Source organism: Saccostrea cucullata, unplaced genomic scaffold, assembly GCF_032062105.1.
Source record: "Saccostrea cucullata isolate Sc308-1 unplaced genomic scaffold, CSIRO_AGI_Scuc_v1 ctg1278, whole genome shotgun sequence".
NCBI classification, from domain to species: domain Eukaryota; kingdom Metazoa; phylum Mollusca; class Bivalvia; order Ostreida; family Ostreidae; genus Saccostrea; species Saccostrea cuccullata.
Window position 1 is genome coordinate 5,969 of NW_026921710.1, and position 18,876 is coordinate 24,844.

Here is an 18,876-nt window from a genome sequence, read left to right on the forward strand (position 1 = left end):
GGAAATTCAAGTTAAAAATCTAACACGCTAAAGTTGCAGATTATTCAAGAATTAATCTCTTTAACCAGGTAATTCTGTTATTTTCTGTTAACTTGACTTAATGTAAATCTTTTACACACCGCTGATATTTATTTACCGTGTTATTAATAATGTTTACTTGGATTTGCATGAAAACATCGTATGTTTATTTACCTCTCCACAAGTTCCCACTTCCTTCCTGATTTCTTCGCTCCAAACTTTTCTAACTCTTTCTTAAGTTCAGGTATAGTCATATCACCACAATTAGATGCCATAGTAAGTAAAAGATAGTAACTGAAACGTGTGTGCTTTCCGATATCGTATTCGAGAATGGATGCTGATTATCCATCTTCACAGGTTTTATCATTTTTGTAATGGACCGCATTTTCCTGTGGCGCCCCCTACCGATACAAGATAAGATAACCGACTCCGGTTCCCCATTTCAGTTAAGTGTGAAGTTTTGCATTACGTCACAACCTTTGATGACATCTGTGCTCAAGGTAAATAATACACGCCTCCTAACTGCAAGTTTTTCGACTGGAAGTTTCTTCTAATCCCTGATTGGTTGCTCATGCAACAGACTATTTCCGTGTCAGTGTTGATAATATGAGCTGACCAATCACTCAGCGGCGGCTGAATTGTTTACACTGGATGAATCTGTGGAAAAGATCGTGACGTAATGTAAAACTTCACACTTAACTGAAATTACTAATAATTCGACGCGGTACTTAGCTTCTACAACTACCAAATTCATCGTACCCGATGTTAATTTATACTAAGAAAAAATATTTTGATATGGAAATACGGAAAAAAAGAAAGACAGCTTATTTTTACTGAAGAATTAGTTTACTATAATTAATTTACCGGTAACTTTGTTTTTTCTTCTCTCTCTCTCTTTTACTTTTTTTACAGCATTTGATTTTGATGGACAATCCCCCCTCCGATACAAGGGAGTGCAAAGGCTTTTAAATAATAAGTATTCTACCTATGTATTAAACCCAGATAAACTTGAGATCCCTCCCTCAAAACTGCTGACATTAATTGCCGTGCACAAATCCATGGGGAAGAAACACAAATTAATGTTAATTCGGCTTTTACTGAGTTTGCTCTCCAGATAGAATGCCTTAGCTTTGTTGGCATCCCAGCATTTGCTTTTCTTATTGGTAAAAAAAAACTAAAATCACCACGTGTTAGTACGAGGGTTGTTAGAAAAGTTCGCGGACACATTAAATAACGGAAAATCTATTGTGTACTATGAAGTATGACCTATGTCTGAATAAATTCCTACATTTTGTTTATTAGTATTTAAAAAATCAGGTCCATTTACTTAAATCTTGAAAATTTGCAACAATTTTTACTATGAGGTCATGGGATTCAAGGAGCAATCACTTGACGTAAGGCGACGTGACAACCAGATTTCAACCCGTTAAGCTTTGTCCAGTTCTATAAATCTTTTATTTTTTCTTCTTTTTTTTTACTTTAAAATTGAGTATCTATATCAAGACATGTTACTTTTCTACTACAATGTCTTTTGTACTGATTCAGATTGTACTGATTCGGATATTATTTTTATCTTTAAAAAAGTTAATGCAATTAATCGATCATGAATGGAAACAATGCAAAACCATATAGGCACAATGTCCAGGCGATAAGGGTTATAGATTATTGATGGAGTTAATCATTCAAAATGTTAATCCTTCCATTCTTATAAAGCTACAACCATCTGAAAACTTTGCCCTTTGTATGTGTAGGAAATTCCCGGCAGCATCTTGAACATTTTAATCTCTTTTTACACATTTTCCTTTCTGCACACATAATTTTTACGTAGTGCAGTGCTCCATGACGCTTGATGACGTTCCGATTTTTGGCTGTGTTTTTACGCGTTGATCATTTATAAATGGCTATAAAAAAGTCATATACCCTCCAATTTTATTCAAAATTTCTCCCAGTGACGTATCATGAATACTTTAGCGACAGGTAAAATATCATAATTCTCTATTCGCTACAATTGTGCAATTTTTAATTTTAATAAAGAGTCTTTGTGATGAAAACATGCCAAAATGTAGCATGCTCCGTGAAGCAGGTTTTATCAAAATAAAAAAGCTGTATATTTTTCAATGATCACTAGAGAGCACCAATTTTTTGTATATTTATTGGGAAATAGGTTAAGATTTAATCCGGAAAGTTTGACCGGTTTCTTGGAAATAGCGCGCACACAATGGAACTTGTCCGCGAACTTTTCTAACACCCCTCGTACATGTAGAAAGGGGAAAACGATACAACATGTGCCAATTTTTGATAAGATGAGTGCTTCTTTTTTAGTGAATCATTTTTTATGACACAACCCGAATTTTATTTCTTAAGATTTTCTTGACAGTAGCAAACGATAAAAGACATTTTAAAGGTTTTGAGCTAACCACTTTTTGTTTACCTAGTATCATAGGTCAGAGGCAAATTAATTTAGTAATTGTTTTTTTTTACAAATTAAATCATCCTTATTTTTTATTAGAAGTTTAAAACTTCACTCATAGAAAACCAAATATTTTTATAAGATCAAATTTTCTGAGCAAGCACCCTTTTTGCGCTTATTTTAAAAGTGGGGATCAAATTTCAAAAACGTTAAACTTTTGAAAATAAAACTTTATTTTGATTTTTTGTAAATTATTAATCCAGGGTTAAATCAAATAGATTTACAATTATGGAAACTTTTTAAAGTTCCTTTTTTCTGACACCAGCTAGAAAAAGACCTTTTTTTAAGATTTCAAAAAATGACAACTGAGGAAACTTATTGTATAAAATGTAATAAAAAAAATTATGAATGCGTGTATCTTTACTCTAATAGCCTTAGAACATTTTAATATATATTGTGTTCCTTTAATGGGGATAAAACGGGTTGTATCATAAATGTAAGTTGTAACATAGCTTTAATTTCGTTATTTAAGGATAAAAGCTTTTAGAAATGGACACTTTAGATCATAGGGCCGTTTGATATTACCCGTATGCATTCGCCTAACAAGAATATTCCTACCAAAAGGAATGTTTTTGTATCAAAAAATGAAAAGAGGTCATTATTCTACAAAGTCATTCTATTTTTCTACAATGCACACGGAGAAAAACGACCCAACGGCCATATTTTATAGAAAAAGTGGGTAATTTTACAATGTATAATATTGACCAGGGGGTCAAATTTCTGCGTGGAAAAATGACCCCCAGTCAATATTCTACGGGGGTCATTTTTTGTCGTTACACCGGAAGCTATTTCCCCGTCATTCCCAATCCTCTATTTTTTTCTACTTTTGTATCGGTATAATAAATCAGTTAAAAAGTTTATCATTAGGGGCGTTAGCAGGATTTCAGCTCCCCTTGTACAGGACTATTTCCCTCAGCTGCACCTCAGAAAATATAGTTATGACCTTTTGCAACTGAAATTTTTCTAACTCTCTAAATTATATACTATAACTGTATATTATGTATTATATAGTGAATTTTGAAAAACATGTTTACATGTATACATGTTTTTCATATTTAATATAAAAAGTGCTTGTTATCTACTATCGAGAAAGACGAAATATTCCTTTTTTAGAACATCGAATCTTACTTATCGAACAAAAACGTATAAATTCTTTAATTCAAATATATGTTTGATAAAAGGTGATGCATGCGTCTGATTTTAATTTATGTTTTATGCAGTCAACATTTATTTGAGTGAAACATATATGGCGATAACGAACAGTATTGAAGATCAACAGTCAATAAAAAATTCAAAATTGGAGCAGAGCAAACGAAGACCTCCAAAACATCAGAGGTGGAAACAGGTATCATGTAGGAGAAAGCATCCCCTGCCGACCGGTAACATCCGCCTTGTGCTTCTTGTCATTATCGGGAAAAAACGGAAATATCCGTTGTCAACTCAGTGGACAAACAATACTCTACATGTATCAATAAGTATGAAATAAGTCAGACAGCATTTGACTCTATGATAAATTTTATTTGCTTTCAAGGTCAATGTACTGACCATAGAACTTATGAAATGATGACTTTAAACGAGACTGCTGACATTCTTGTATCATCATCTTGTTTGTCAATAATTTAACTTGTTTTAAATATTAATCATGAGTAGAGCATGCTCTTGTGTATCGAAGTAAATTTAGAGATTAATATCGTTTAAAAGGACCTTTTTTTCCATTTTTCTCCGACTTTAAGTTTTTCAAAATTTCTTATCATGTCAATCATGCAGACTCGTATCTTTTTCAAATTTTTTATAAAGAAGCGGTTGAATTATCAATACTCCATTGTTTACTTCGTTTTTTTCCCTTCCGACAACTGATGGTTACATCAATGTTTTGTTGCTTCACAATGAAAACATTATTTGAAGGTTTTACATGTAACGCGAAAACAGGCAAAGCAGTCAGTCAGTTGTGTTCGATGCCATACCCTAAAATCTTGAAAATAAGCCGCGGCTTATTTTAAGTTTTGGTAAGAAAGTGGGGGCTTATTTTCAAGACCGGCTTATTTTCAAATTGCGGCTTATTATCGATGCAAAAAAATGGTAAGAGAAGAGGGCACTCTTGTATTCATTGCCGTTTCCCTGTGTACGTTCTTTAGGTCTAAGGTGTACGTGTAATCAATCGTATACTTTATATTTTGAGAATGCCCATCCCGAAAAGTTACTTTCATTATATATATACAGCATATGAATTTACATGAAATATAAACTTGTTTTAAAAAAGTAATAAAAATAATATATAAGATATCCGCTTGCAACTGAATCACTTGATAAATTAATCAAACAAACACATTTTTACACATATTTAAAAAACTCAATTATACGGTACAATGAAATATAATTACTACCAAGCCTTGCCAATCAGCAGGTTTCTTGCCTTGGGCAGTAGTACTTGACAGTTAAATGCTTTACAAACAAAAACTTCCTTTTATCCATTTACTCATTTAATTATAACAACTTTTAACACATCGTTAGTTTGTACTTTATAAACACCCTTAGTAATTTTACATACGTTCATTAGTAGCTACAGACTTAGTTCGTACTATGACGTATGCAGTAATTGGTAAAGGTTAAATGAATTAAAGAAAGATAACTTTTTATTTTGCACAGTTAAAAAAAAAAAACGTCTTCACTCGTCAAATTTTTAAGACGAGGAAATCGTCAAAGGTTTTACATAGCATTTTCATGACCGGCTTATTTTCAAAACTGGCTTATTTTCGAGTAATTTTTTATGCAAGAAAAAGGTGGCTTATTTTCAAAACCGGCTTATTATTAAATCCGTCTTATTTTCAAGATTTTAGGGTATTATAAAATGCTGTTAACAAGATTTTTTAGACGTATTAAGTTTCATTTGATCTCTCTTTTCTGATCACAAGTTTTTTTGTGATATATCAAAACCTATAATCATTTATCAATACACTAATTAAATCAGTAGAATGCTTTAATAAAGCATCAATGATTCATAAGTAAAAACAAAACATTTTGGGGAAAACTATTAATAAATAACTGGACAAATATTCTTACATTAACCATAAAACTCCATTATAATACCTTTTTAATGACATTTGTCAGGATGAGAATCAAAAGCATCTCCCAAATATTTTTCGAGAAAAAAGCTTCTACATCACACAATTATAAAGATAGATATAAATCACAATTGATGAATTGAATGCATTTATGCAGTATTAGTAATAGGTATTAGTTAGTTTTCATAGATAGGATCAAAAGCCGGGTTTACTGTGTTCTGTGCTACCTCAGACTCTGGATCCTGAATCTGAAGTAGAATTGTCTGTTTAGGTTGAAGTGTGGTTATTGTGTAGATATTTCTCATCAGAACCACAAGTAATACAAGAGCAACAGATGATCCAATGGAGATGATAACATATAGCAATGACCCCCTTTTCGACTGCCTTAATGGTGCTGGTGATGTCAACATGCCAATTATTGAAAAAGGCTCGGTGTTCCTTATGGACTGCTTTGATAGTTTTGTTGAAGTTATCATCTTTATGTTTGAAGAAATCATTGTTAGATCTTCTGAGTTTATGGTATTTACTTCTGAAAGTAAATTATTTATATTTTGACCTAGAGCAGGAAGGAATAATTATTTTAAATCCTTAAAATTAAAATTTTGCTAATCATTCTAACTCTGAGAAAGAAAAAAGTCATACTAAATAGTACGGAATGAATTACACTGATAAAATTTTATACTATAAAAGAAATAGTTTTAAAGTTCCCATTCTTTCTTCTTGTCCAGAAAAGTTCCTTCCTTTTCTTATAAAAAATTAAGATTGAAAATTGTATTTTGAATACCTGTACCATCACAAGTTCCATTGACTTTATTACAAGATTTGCAGTATTCGGGGCATTTGCGCATGCACCACAGACCATAATAACCAACTGTACACTCAGAGGAACAGTTAAGGCCAAAGGATCCTGGCATACATTCTATGATAAAAAGTCGATTTAATTACATGATGTCAGTATTGAACAATGATATCGCTTAATATCACAGAAATGTTTTTAAAATGTCATATTCATGCACATTCAATATCCAACGGATTTGATGCTATATCATTGTTATTCAATTTCAAATAAAATTGACAAATTAACATTTTGGAAGGATCAATGTCGAACGTGTAGAATAAGTGAATACTTTAATATGTGAATACTATTTACTTTTTTGTACACTATCAACAAAAAATGCCCCCCCCCCACACACACACACAAACAACCCCGCATTTAAAACTGTCTTGGTCGATGGGATGTCATTATCTATAGCATATTGTATCAAATATGAACACCTTATTTTATTTTATTTAAAAGTAGTCCTCAATGCAAGTTATTTTCTTTTTTCATGTAATCAGGTCAAACATGTAGGTTAAGGGGTCAAATATTATAGTAAGCCCAGAAACATCTTGTGACAGGTAAATCACATGTTGAATAAAAAAGCCAAATTCTTCGCAATCAAAAGTTACAAAGGAAAGATAACATTTTTGAGTAGGTCAAGCTGCAAGGTCGGGATTCAGGGTCAAAAATCATTGTCAAAGGCCTTATAAAAGGTAATATACATGAATAAAACAAAAGCCCGATTTGTTTCTTTTTAAAATGTTATGAAGAATTTAAAGTATTTGAGGAATAAAGAAACTTCGAGGTCAAAGTCATGGGGTCAAAAAATCCTAGTATATTTAGAAAGGTCTTGTCAAAGGTAATGTACATGTGAATAAGAAAGCTCTATCTTTTCTCATTCGAAAGTTATGGCCAAGGATAAAGTTTCTGTTAAGGACAGAAAGTCTTACGGACGGACAGCTAGACAGTCTGACAGACGAATGCGTTTAAATGTCCCCTTGATTTCGAGAAAGCGGGGGACAAAAAATAATTATATTGTATGCATACACAAGATAAAATGTGTACGGTTCTTTGCTACAAAAACAATGAAAGAGAAGCCAAATTTCAATATTTATTCAGCATAACGGAAATGTTCCTTTCAAACGCTGTTTTTTAATATCTGAGAAGTCGAGCAGTCTTTCTATTAATTTCGATGAAGATAAAATACATGATGAATATAAAGAACAATTTTGAACATTCATTGATGGTTACTCACCAGTACAGTTTCCTTCTGTTAAATTCCATTAGTAGCCTGCACAACATTTGTAACCAAACTCTCTACAGTCCCAAGACGAATTTTTATTTTAGATTAAAAATATTAAAAACAAATACTAAGATTAAACTCCTTTTTTCTAATGGTTCACATATAATTTAAGGAAAAACTAAAATGATAAAAAATAAATAGACAATTTATAGCATTCCATGACAGACTATTTTTCATTAACCTTTCAGAAGTATGTAATACTTTTTTAAAATTATATTAAATAAATTTTTAAAGTAGAGAAAAGGTAACTCAGAGCCAGTCAGAGGTAGGCAAAAGGGTTTCTAAAATATAATACACATGTAAAGATTTTACGCATGATACAATTTCTTTTTAAAAATGAGGACTCAGTTTACCTATGTTTTTCAGGATTCTGCATAAGTATTCTATATTTTATTAACTTGTACAGAGGACAAATAGCAACCTTGAAAAATACATAGCTGCAAAAAAGTTGAGACCGTTAAGAAAACAGTTTCTGTCAACCATCTCATCGTTTAAACAATTTTAGAAAATAACATTTCTCTCCCGTGCACATTATTTGATGATGCTATTTACGTACCTACAAAAGGTCCCATTCCTTACAGCAAAAGCATCCTATCCTATATCACAAAGATACACTTTCTTTTCTTTGCAGTACATGGCACTGGAACATGAAAAAAAAAACGTTATGATAAAGTGGAGTTTTGTATACGCCATAGAATTTGCCAAGCACCGATATATGTTGAAAGTTAAATTGATTTAATTCCATGCATATACATGAATTTAATCATATACAAGAAAAAGTAAAAATCGAGGAAGTGTATAAACCTGTTCAACTTCCGCTTTGATGTTCAAATTCTCTTACTTGTCATCTGATCTGCACGTTTTCCACTTTACAATAGTAGATATTATGCGATAATCATACTAATAATACTTCATAATATATTCACTCTTGAAGCTAGTACCAACCTGTGAATAAATCATTTTCACATTCAAAGTAGACAAAAAATTCTAAAACTTCATTCTAGCCTCAATGCTACTTAAAAGTGAATTTTAATCATTCATACAATTTCTGATACACCTATGTGCGCTTTAGATCACCTAATGAAAACAATTAGTTGATCGAATTTTTGGACAAATTATCAATCTTAGCATGTTTTAAATTTTCAAAGTTAAAATGCACTTAAAAATCATAAAAACATATTTTGTCTCTCCTCCTGATTTGTATTGTTTAATGGGCCTTTGAGCTTGAAAACTGTTTGTTATTTCCATAAATTTCATTCATAACTTTCCTATGAGTTGTAAAGAAGTGTGAAAATTCTTGTACGGATTATATATTCATGACTCTAGTTAGTATTGAATGTTTTCTTTTTCACAGTAGGGAATATTAGTAGCAAAGGGGTGATTTCAGAGAGATTATTATAAACTTGCCGACCATAATAAATCAAAGTACTGAAAGTACTCACGGGAGTTGAACATGGTGTAAAATAAAATCTTTGATCGGGAGGTCAAGTGAGTGAACAATATATTTATTTCAAATCGGACAACTGTTTCAGATTTTTTGTGTTGCAACAATCTTGAGAAAGACCTTCAGAGACATTGAATAGCAAAATAAAATGCATGGGCCATAATGCTTGCCTGCCAACATAAGTCCTTTTTTGTACTCCCTGCTTGAAAAGTGGGAGGATATTTATTAATCGGGATGTCCGTCCATCTGTTTGTTACGCTTTAGGTAAACCCATCTCTTATCCGAAAATCCTCTTACACCACTGAATGAAATTTTCAACGAATACTTAATATTACATATTGCCGTTGTGCACCTTCTGTAATTACTTTTTCATCCTACACATATTTTGGGTTCCCCATTGCAAAACATGGACACTACCATTATATTCATATTAGAGACGGTTGATCATTTATATTATTTACTGCTCACAGTACCTCTAGTTCATCCTCGAATTTGTAATATATATTTTTTTTCTTGGCACCTTTAGCCATGTGTTATGAAAATTTCGGTTTCACAGGAATAATATTAATGTTGATAAAATATGGATTTTCACACAGCATCCTTTTAAGAGCTAACAGGTTTGTTATATAAAACTTCTCTGTGAATTTAAATGTACTTCAATTACACGAACATTATACATGGAGTACGTCAGAATTTTTTTTTTTAATATTGTGAAAAAAAAGCAATACCAAATTAAAAACAAATATTTTTAGATTGATTGATTATATACTGTTTAACGTCCCTCTCCAGAATATTTCACTGATATGGAGACGTCACCATTGCCGGTGAAGGGCTGCAATTTTAGGCCTATGCTCGGCACTCAGGGCCTTTGAGCAGGGAGGGATCTTTATCGTGCCACACCTGCTGTGTTTATACGGGCTCGTCCGAAGGACCGCCCCATTTAGTCGCCTTTTACGACAAGCAAGGGGTACTGAGGACCTATTCTAACCCGGATCCCCACGGGGTAATATTTTTAGAATGACCAAACATAAAAATGACCAAACATAAAAATAGTGGTATATGTGAGAGTTTGTGTGCGTACAATTTATCTGGTATATAAATGAGGTTTTCCTTTTATTTTCAAAAATACTTCATTTTGTTGTTTTTAATCGCGATTCTACGAAAACATCCGTGTCCGTTTTTGGTTTTAACATTTATAACAGAATACTAGATTTACAGCTTTTTGGGCAGGTGGTACTGCTGATTTAGTAATAAATACGCATGTTTCCTCAAGTTTTTATGCATTAATGAATTCATTTAAACAAAGAAAATAATCATGAAAAGTTTGAATAAATTCTGTGCATCGGTAAAAAAGAAATTGCTTACAATCCAAAATCTGGGACCTTCGGGAGTCGGGCGTCGGGAAGACTAGATTTACCGCTTGCTGTCAGTATGTAGAGTTGTCGTTCGTATTTTTTTTCAGTGTTTATAGATGACGCTACACTAAAAATGAGATCCATTACGAAAAACTTTTGAGGTTCCTAATAATTTAGTTTTACTTTGAACGAAATCTAATATTCAAAATAAGATTACTTTATCATTACATTTACTTACATTTCAAATTATAAAAATTAGATCAATTCAGGAGAAAGTGACATGAACTATTTGTGGCGGATGTTTATGCATGTTTTCTGTTGAATATAATCGGAGTAAATTGGTCGATACAGTAGCCTTGTTTTCGACTCTATATAATCAACACAAATTACTGCGCATGTTAAATTCGTGATGACCAAGGGAGACTGAACATAGTTCAACTCCCCAAAATATTTTTTTTCTATAAATATAGCTGTAATTGTTTATAAAAAGTAGAAAAATATATTGATTTAAATTGTTCCCGTGTATTTTGTCCGAAATGATTTCAAACAAAGGTAAGGTCAATGCTTTTGTAATAAATTTGACCACGAATTTTCCAGTCTATTTATTTTATAAATACATTGGGCTAATGGCTGGTGCGAATATTCAACAGGGGATGTTTACTCATCGTGAGCACCTTGATCTATCTCTTTTATTTCCGTATTCATGGGTCTATGTGTTTCCTTAGTTAACATTATTTTTTTTTACTTTCATCGATACCCTTCTTACTAGATAACATATGTTTCCTTAATAATCATCAAATTGCACATTAAAATTTCAAATTTTGAAACGTTTACATTCATATTATTTTTCACTATATGCTCATAAAATTTGATTTGAATACTCTCTTGCACACGAAATATTCACACTTCTTTTACGTAAAAATACATGTACAGAGCTAAAGTCATTTTAAATTGCTGACATCGCTGACAGAAATGTTCGTCGGCATGCATACATTAACTGATTCGTGAGGACGTTATTTTGTCGATAATTCATTTTATATTATAAATAGATAAATACGTAGTCAAAATGAATATTTAAGGAGCTCTTAATCTGCTGGTAATTATGATTCGATAGTATTTTTAAGTGTTCTGCTCTACTGGTTGAAACGTAATAGAATGGGCATAGACACAGGTTTGAAGTTGATGTTTTCTCAAATTTTCTGTATACATGTAATATCATGACGTACATGTATATGTTGTTATATCATTTCACATGGAAAAATGGTTTTAAAAATCTTATTTTATTTGGAATTTATTGAACCTTTAAATTTTGAAATGTGTTTGATTGACACATCCTTGCATCTTCACAAATTATACTTTATCCTTAATACTTAAGAAAAGTACAAATTCTGTTGTAAATGTTGTTTTTTCTGTGTCTGACATTAAGAAATGTATCTTTCAATTAATGTTAAAGAATTATAAAAAAAATCTGGAGTTGATTCTTGTTAGTTTGAAATAAGGCAATACTACAACTTATCGACAAGTGTAACTCCTTTACTTATGTTTCATTAGAAGAACATTTACAAATGATTGCTTTAAATAATAATGCAACTCTTGACTAAGAGCTATATCATTCTCATAGCAAAACAATTGCTTTTTTAGAAGAACAGCTGCATTTTTTTTCTGACCTGCGTTGTTTTTTAACTGATATCAAATTATATTATAAATATTTTATAAAGGTTGACAAAAAAATGCACCTGTTCCAGTTTTTCCAAACCAAAATCAATTAAATAACAGCTGTTTTTATTGTGATAAAGGGCGTATTTGCGGTACCAGTATATTTTGGAAATAAACACATGAGTATTTAAATTATTAGAAATATATCAGGTGTGCATCACACATAATTAATTTATTTCCTTCTCGAAACATGATGTAATGTATGATAACACTACAATAAAAACAAATTTCAAAGGAAACTATTTTAAAATATGTAATGCTAGCACAAATAAATTTTAACCACCAAAATACTTATTACCACAACTTTAGTGGAAACATTTGTCCATAATGGAATCAAAAACATTTGTAAAAGTATTTTTTGAGAATATGCACTTATTTTATTTATTGAATGTTGTATTTCAGACAAACATCAAATACATGCTTTTGCTGTATAATATTATAATTATACTCTTTTATCTAGATATAGATATAAATGACAAAAGTTGAAATAAAAATGCTGTTTTAGTCAAATTTTGCTTAGCTAGGATTTTCATATATAGGATCAAAAGCCGGGTTTAATAATGTATAATAAAAATAATGCTTTATTTAGAGAAGTTTGCCTGATTAACGTGACACACTATTCTTCCTCAGGACCTTCAATTACAACAACAATAACATCAAATTAGCAAAGATTAACAGCTTAGAAAGTGAATTATAATACATGTACATGTATGTAGACAATGTCAGATGATAATAATGATAATCCTAATAAAAAAGTAATACTAAACATATATTTATATGACATAAAAAGTAATATAATGTCACATTAGTAAGATTTAACATTGTATAATTACACGTAAAGAGTGTTAAGAAAGTTGGTTCCACATTTTTCTTTTATTTTGAAAAAGAAATACGATGAGAAGATATTTACGATTTGTGATATTTTATGTTTACAGACTCCATTCTTGCTACTGATAAGGTTTTAATTGTCTTTTGTTGAATCAATAAGGGGAGGGCAGGTATTAAAACAGATGATGTGTGTTCAGAAAAATCATGGATGATGCATATTTGTAACATATATTAAGTACGCAGGTCAACACATCCTTTCAAATACTATGCAAAAATTATCAAATCTGTGAAATATTTCAAAATGAAAAACCTATTCTTTTGAAAAGTGATATATCGTTCTTATATCTACGCTCATCAGCTTATCTGATGCAAGATAAGCAATGAAGAAACAGAAGTAAATTATCCCTTATTTTCACTTAAAATGACCGACATTTCTATCATTCGGGTGCTTTAAAGATATAATTTTTTTTTCATATGGAAGAAAATTCTATAATTTCCTGCTAGAAATGATTTGCTATAAATATAAAGCACACTCTTGTGATTTTGTCAAACTTGAGAATTCATCTCTTTAGTTAAGCACTACTTTGAAATTTTTGAAAATATTTCATCCCGGAACGAACTTTCTTAACACCCCTTATATACATGTACATGTTTTAAAGATATACATAAAATCAGAGTAATAAATTTCTGCTGTTGAAGATATGCTTTTCTACATTTTTGTACTGCCTCGGACTCTGGATCCTGAATCTGAAGTAGACTTGTCTGTTTAGGTTGAAGTGTTGTTATTGTGTAGACATTTTACATCAGAACCACTAGTAATACATGTACAAGAACTATAGATGATCCAATAGAAATTATAACATATAGCAATGACCCCCTTTTCGACTGCCTAAATGGTGCTGGTGATGTCAACATTCCATTGATTGAAAAAGTCTTGGTGTTCCTTTTCGACTGCTTTGATAGTATTGGTAATGTTACCATTCTTATGTTTGCAGAAATCACAATTAGATCTTCCAAGTTTATGGTATTTACTTCTGAAAGTAAATTAGATTTATTTTGGTCTAGATCAGGGAGGAAAAATTATTTTGAATCAAAATTTTGCTAATTATTCTAACAGTTTGAAAGAAATTAAAGTTAAACTTAATGTGACGCCACAGAAATTCCCAGTGCCGTTTTCGGTTCTTCATTAATGCTGTGCCGTTTTCTTCCAGTTTTCGTTGAGCCATCTGGGGTAGACATTTTTTTTCTCGTGCGACTGGGTCGCAGTACATCATGTGGTTTTTTTTTAATTTGTAAATCTTGTTTGTGTGTTTAAAAATTATTTCTATTATTTCTTGGAAAACTAAATTAGGATTTTTGACATGTTTGTAAGATGAATGCATGAGTGTGAATTCTAAATTTTCTAAATTATAAGTAAAAATATTGTTTTGTTATTAAAGAATGACTCTAATCTTTGGCCAAATTATCGAGTATAATCTGGATTCGTTCAGTTTACGCTTTATTATCCGCGAAGCTTTTTATGAGTTCAAATTTTATAGTACAACCGTAGTAATGGAAGTGATGAGAAGTGAGGGGAGGTAATATCTGGTAGATAGATCGAGCAGCCAAGATGTTTGTTTACATGAGGTAAGATCGAGTAACTGTTTGAAGATAAAGGTACATTTGTTAAATATGGAATTTTCCGTAGATTCCCAGCACTGGATATGATGGGATTACATTAATAAGATGATTAAGTGGTCGTCAAGGGGGCATGTCCCCATATCAAACTAGATTATACAAAAAGATTTGCGTTCATTTTTGGAAATCAACCAATGAGAGGCAAGAATACAAACAAAATTGAATTATTATCAGTTGTTACCGTCATTCATCATGCTACAAGTTTAATGAAGTATGAAAACTGCTGGACGTTTTTATTCCAATCCTGTTGCAGAACACTTAACATTTCAGAGTGAATTACACTGATGCAGTATTTATCATTTAAAGAAAAAAGAAAATTTTAATGTTTCCATCCTTTGTTCTTGTCTACAAAAGGTCATTCTTTTGTCTGCTAAAAATTAGGACTGAAATTTTTATAATTAATACCATCGCAAGCTCCGTTGACTTTATTACATGATTTGCAGTATTCGGGGCATTTGCTCAAGCACCACAGTCCATAATAGCCAGCTGTACATTCATCAGAACAGTTAAGGCCAAAGGTTCCTGGCATACATTCTATGATAAAAAGGCGATTTGATTACATTAATGTCAGTATTGTATAATGCTTTCGCTTAATAGCGTACATAATAATGTTTGAAATATCTCTTATTAATTATTATGCATTTAATACCATACTGATGTGCTATATCATTGTAATTCAATTTAAATAAAATTGACACATTAACATTTTGAAGGGAGCTACGTACAATGTTTGGAATTAGTGAATACTATAATACTATAATAAGTGAATGCTATTTATTTTTTCGTAAATATAAAAAAAAATATCATACTGGTTCTCCTCACTTCCGCGTCCTAATTAAAAAAAATGGATTGGATGGCATTATGTTTTGAATATGAGCGCCCTATTACAACTTGTATATATAGGTCAAGGGGTAAAGAAATCAGCATGCTCGGAAACATCTTGCGACAGGTAATGAACATGTTAAATAAAAAAGACAAATCTCTTCTCAATCAAAAGTTACAAGGAAAAATAATATTTTTTTAAAAGTAGGTCAAACTCCAAGGTTAAGCGTAAAAAATCACAATGAAAGGCCTTATCAAAGGTAATGTTTATGAACGATATAAATGTCCTATCTTTTCTTTTCAAAACGTGTCTGAGGCAAAAAAATACTTCAAAGTCACAATGTCAAAAATCATAGTATCATCATAGTATATTAAGGAAGATCTTGACAAAGGTAATGTACATATGAAATATGAAAGCCCTATCTATTCTCATTCAAGGTTAAATTTATTGTGAAGGACGGAGAGACTAACAGACGGACAAGAAGTGATTATATAGCATGCATTTAAAAGTTGAAAAGTGCATGGATCTTTGCTACAAAAATCATGAAAAAGAAGCGAAATATCAATATTTTATTCAGAATAATGGAAATGTCCCTTTTAAATTCCTCAAATTAGTCAACTTTTTTGGTACATATTTGGAATAAATCTAAACATTCCTTGTTGGATACTCACCAGAACAGTTTCCTTTTGTAAAATTCCAGTAGTAGTTTGCACAGCATTTGTAACCCAGGTTTCTACAGTCCCAAGACGGAAATTTTTTTAGTCATAAATGTAAACTTAACGAAACAAATAAAAGTATTTTTTTTTTTAAATACGTTCCGAGATAAAAACTTCTCCTTTATACTGGTCCACATGCATTCAATATTCGAAAATAAACATTTGGAGTAACGAACAGTATTCAATCTCAAAGTCAATTACACAATACAAAATAGTAGCAGAACAAACACGGACCTCCGAAACATCAGAGGTTGGATCAGGTGCCATGGAGGAGTGAGCATCCCCTGCTGACTGGTCACACCCGCCGTGTGCTCCTTGTTATAATCGGAAAATAACGAAAAAATCCGACGTCAATTCAGTGCATAAATAATGGACTAACAATCAGTATGAAAAAGGTCAGTCAGCATTTGACTCACTAATAAATTGTATTTGTTAACAAGGTCATTATATCGACCACAGAACTTACGAAATGATGACTTTACACGAGACTGATGATTTCCTTGTTTCAACAAACTTGCCTGTCAATAATTTACCTCGTTTTAGAAATTGTTCATGCGTAGAGCATGCTCTTGTGTATCGAATCAACTGAGATATATATACTCCGTATGCAGGTAATGAAGGTATATTGCTGCAAAAGTAAGGGAAGTTGACGGTTGTAAAGTTAAAGTCACGTTTATCATAAAGCTTGGTTGTTAGATTACCATTAACGTCTTTTTCAAGTAACATATCCAAGTATGAAACAGATTTGTTAGACTCTGTGGTATCTTTTATCTCAAGCTCACCAAGATATATCGTTTCGACGTAGGAATGGAAATTAACATTGTTAATTGATAATACGTCGTCGATATAGCGTATAGCGGCTTATTTTAGCGGGGTGCTAATTTTGGCTTATTTTGGCTTTTGATAATAGTCCGTTAACATTTTAATCGCTAAAATAGTCAGTGTTCTTTTTAGTGTCCATCTACAAAGAGCTGAAACCTTGTGTGTGCGAAAAAAAATTACGCAAAAATTATTGCCATATATTTGAGCATGCAAAACGCCAAATTTTACACCCTCCAAAAAAACCCGGTATACGGTATTTAAATGTCAAGTTGAAGGTCATAGCAAGTGTTTTCTTCTTTTCACGCATGAGCTTTTGCACAAATTTGGCTTCATTTGAATGTACATTTTATATAATGAGCCTTACAAATGAAGACAATGTTGTTACCTGCTTTGTCTGCAGGGACAAGTACGTACTGATCATATAATCTATCTAATTCTTTTTTTCACTTTTGGGTTATTGAACATAGAAGGACAAATGGTTTTCATATTGCCCCTCAAAATACTTTTTATAGGAAATTTAGAGTATCCACAAAGGTTTTTTTTTAACAGTATACTGCATAAAACATTCAAAAAGCATGTCCTACTTCTTAAAATTACATTAATTAAAAGTAACGTGAAGGTAACTCAGAGGAAGGCAAAACACTGGCTTTCTCATTAAAGCTAATTTCATATAATGTAAAGATTTTAGAAGAAATGCAATTTATTTAACAAAAAAGAGATAAGTTTTCAGGACTTTATCGTAGTCTTCTATAAATAAATACCAGTACAGATCACAAATATCAACACAGAAAAATATCATTTTAAAATATATACATGCATGAGCGATTTGATATTACAATAAATCTTTTTTTTTTTAATTTTGAAATTAGTGATCAATTCATTTCTGCAAAAGGGTTGAGACAGTTAAGAAAAAACATTCTGTCCACAATTTCAATTTTTAGGTACTTTTATTATAAAATTATATTTTTTCCCACGCACATTTTTTGCTGTTGATATTCATATCCTACGAAAGGGCCTATTCCTAACGACAAAAGCACCCTATCCGATAACTCAGTTATACTTACTTTTCCTTGCAGTACATAGCACTCGAACATGAAAAAAGCATTATGATAAAGTGTACTTTTGTATACGCCATAGAATTTGCCCAGCACTGATATATGTTGAAAGTTCAATTGATCTAATTCCATGCATATATAGGAATTTAATCATATACGACAAAAATAAAATTTAGGAAGTGTATAAACCTGTTATCTTCCGATTTGATGTTCAAATCCACTTACTTGTCATCTGCTCTGCACGTTTTCCACTTTACAATACTAAACATTATGCGATAATCATAATCTATAATATATTCACTCTTGAAGCTAGTACCGACCTATGAATAATCATTTTCACATTCAAAGTAGACCACAAAATTCTAAAACTTCATTCCATCCTTGATTCTACATGTACATAAAAGTGAATTTCAATCATTCATACTATTTTTGATACACCTGTGTGCGCTTTTGGTCATCCAATTAAAACAATTAGCTCAGCGGATATTTGGACCAATTCTCTATCTAAGCATGTTTTAAATTTTTAAAGTTAAAATGCACTTAAAAATCATGAAAACATATCCATTTGACTAACTAATTCCATCGCATCTGATCCAACATCTTTTGTCCCCAGCTTTTGCGAAATCGTGGGGACATTAAATCTCATTCGTTTGTCCGTCTCTCCGTCTGTACGTCCGTCACACATGCCAGAAGAAAGGCCGACGGGGATACGTATATAGCTGAGTGTCTTCCAAAGAGAATATAATCCATGAAAATAAATTGGCATA

At 31.6% G+C, this 18,876-nt stretch overlaps 1 long non-coding RNA gene across 2 annotated transcripts; it reads right to left on the reverse strand.

Moving 5' to 3' along the window:
- Positions 1 to 6,417: 6,417 nt before the first annotated feature.
- LOC134260613 (uncharacterized) lies at positions 6,418 to 18,198 on the reverse strand. 2 transcript variants are annotated; one of them, XR_009990581.1, is made up of 3 exons: positions 16,467 to 16,524; positions 16,188 to 16,249; positions 6,418 to 6,469 (listed from the first exon to the last, which is right to left on the reverse strand). It is a non-coding gene; the product is annotated as an uncharacterized LOC134260613 (long non-coding RNA). The 2 variants fall into 2 exon arrangements; XR_009990580.1 differs by lacking the exons at positions 6,418 to 6,469; positions 16,467 to 16,524 and adding exons at positions 15,105 to 15,227; positions 18,119 to 18,198.
- Positions 18,199 to 18,876: the final 678 nt, after the last annotated feature.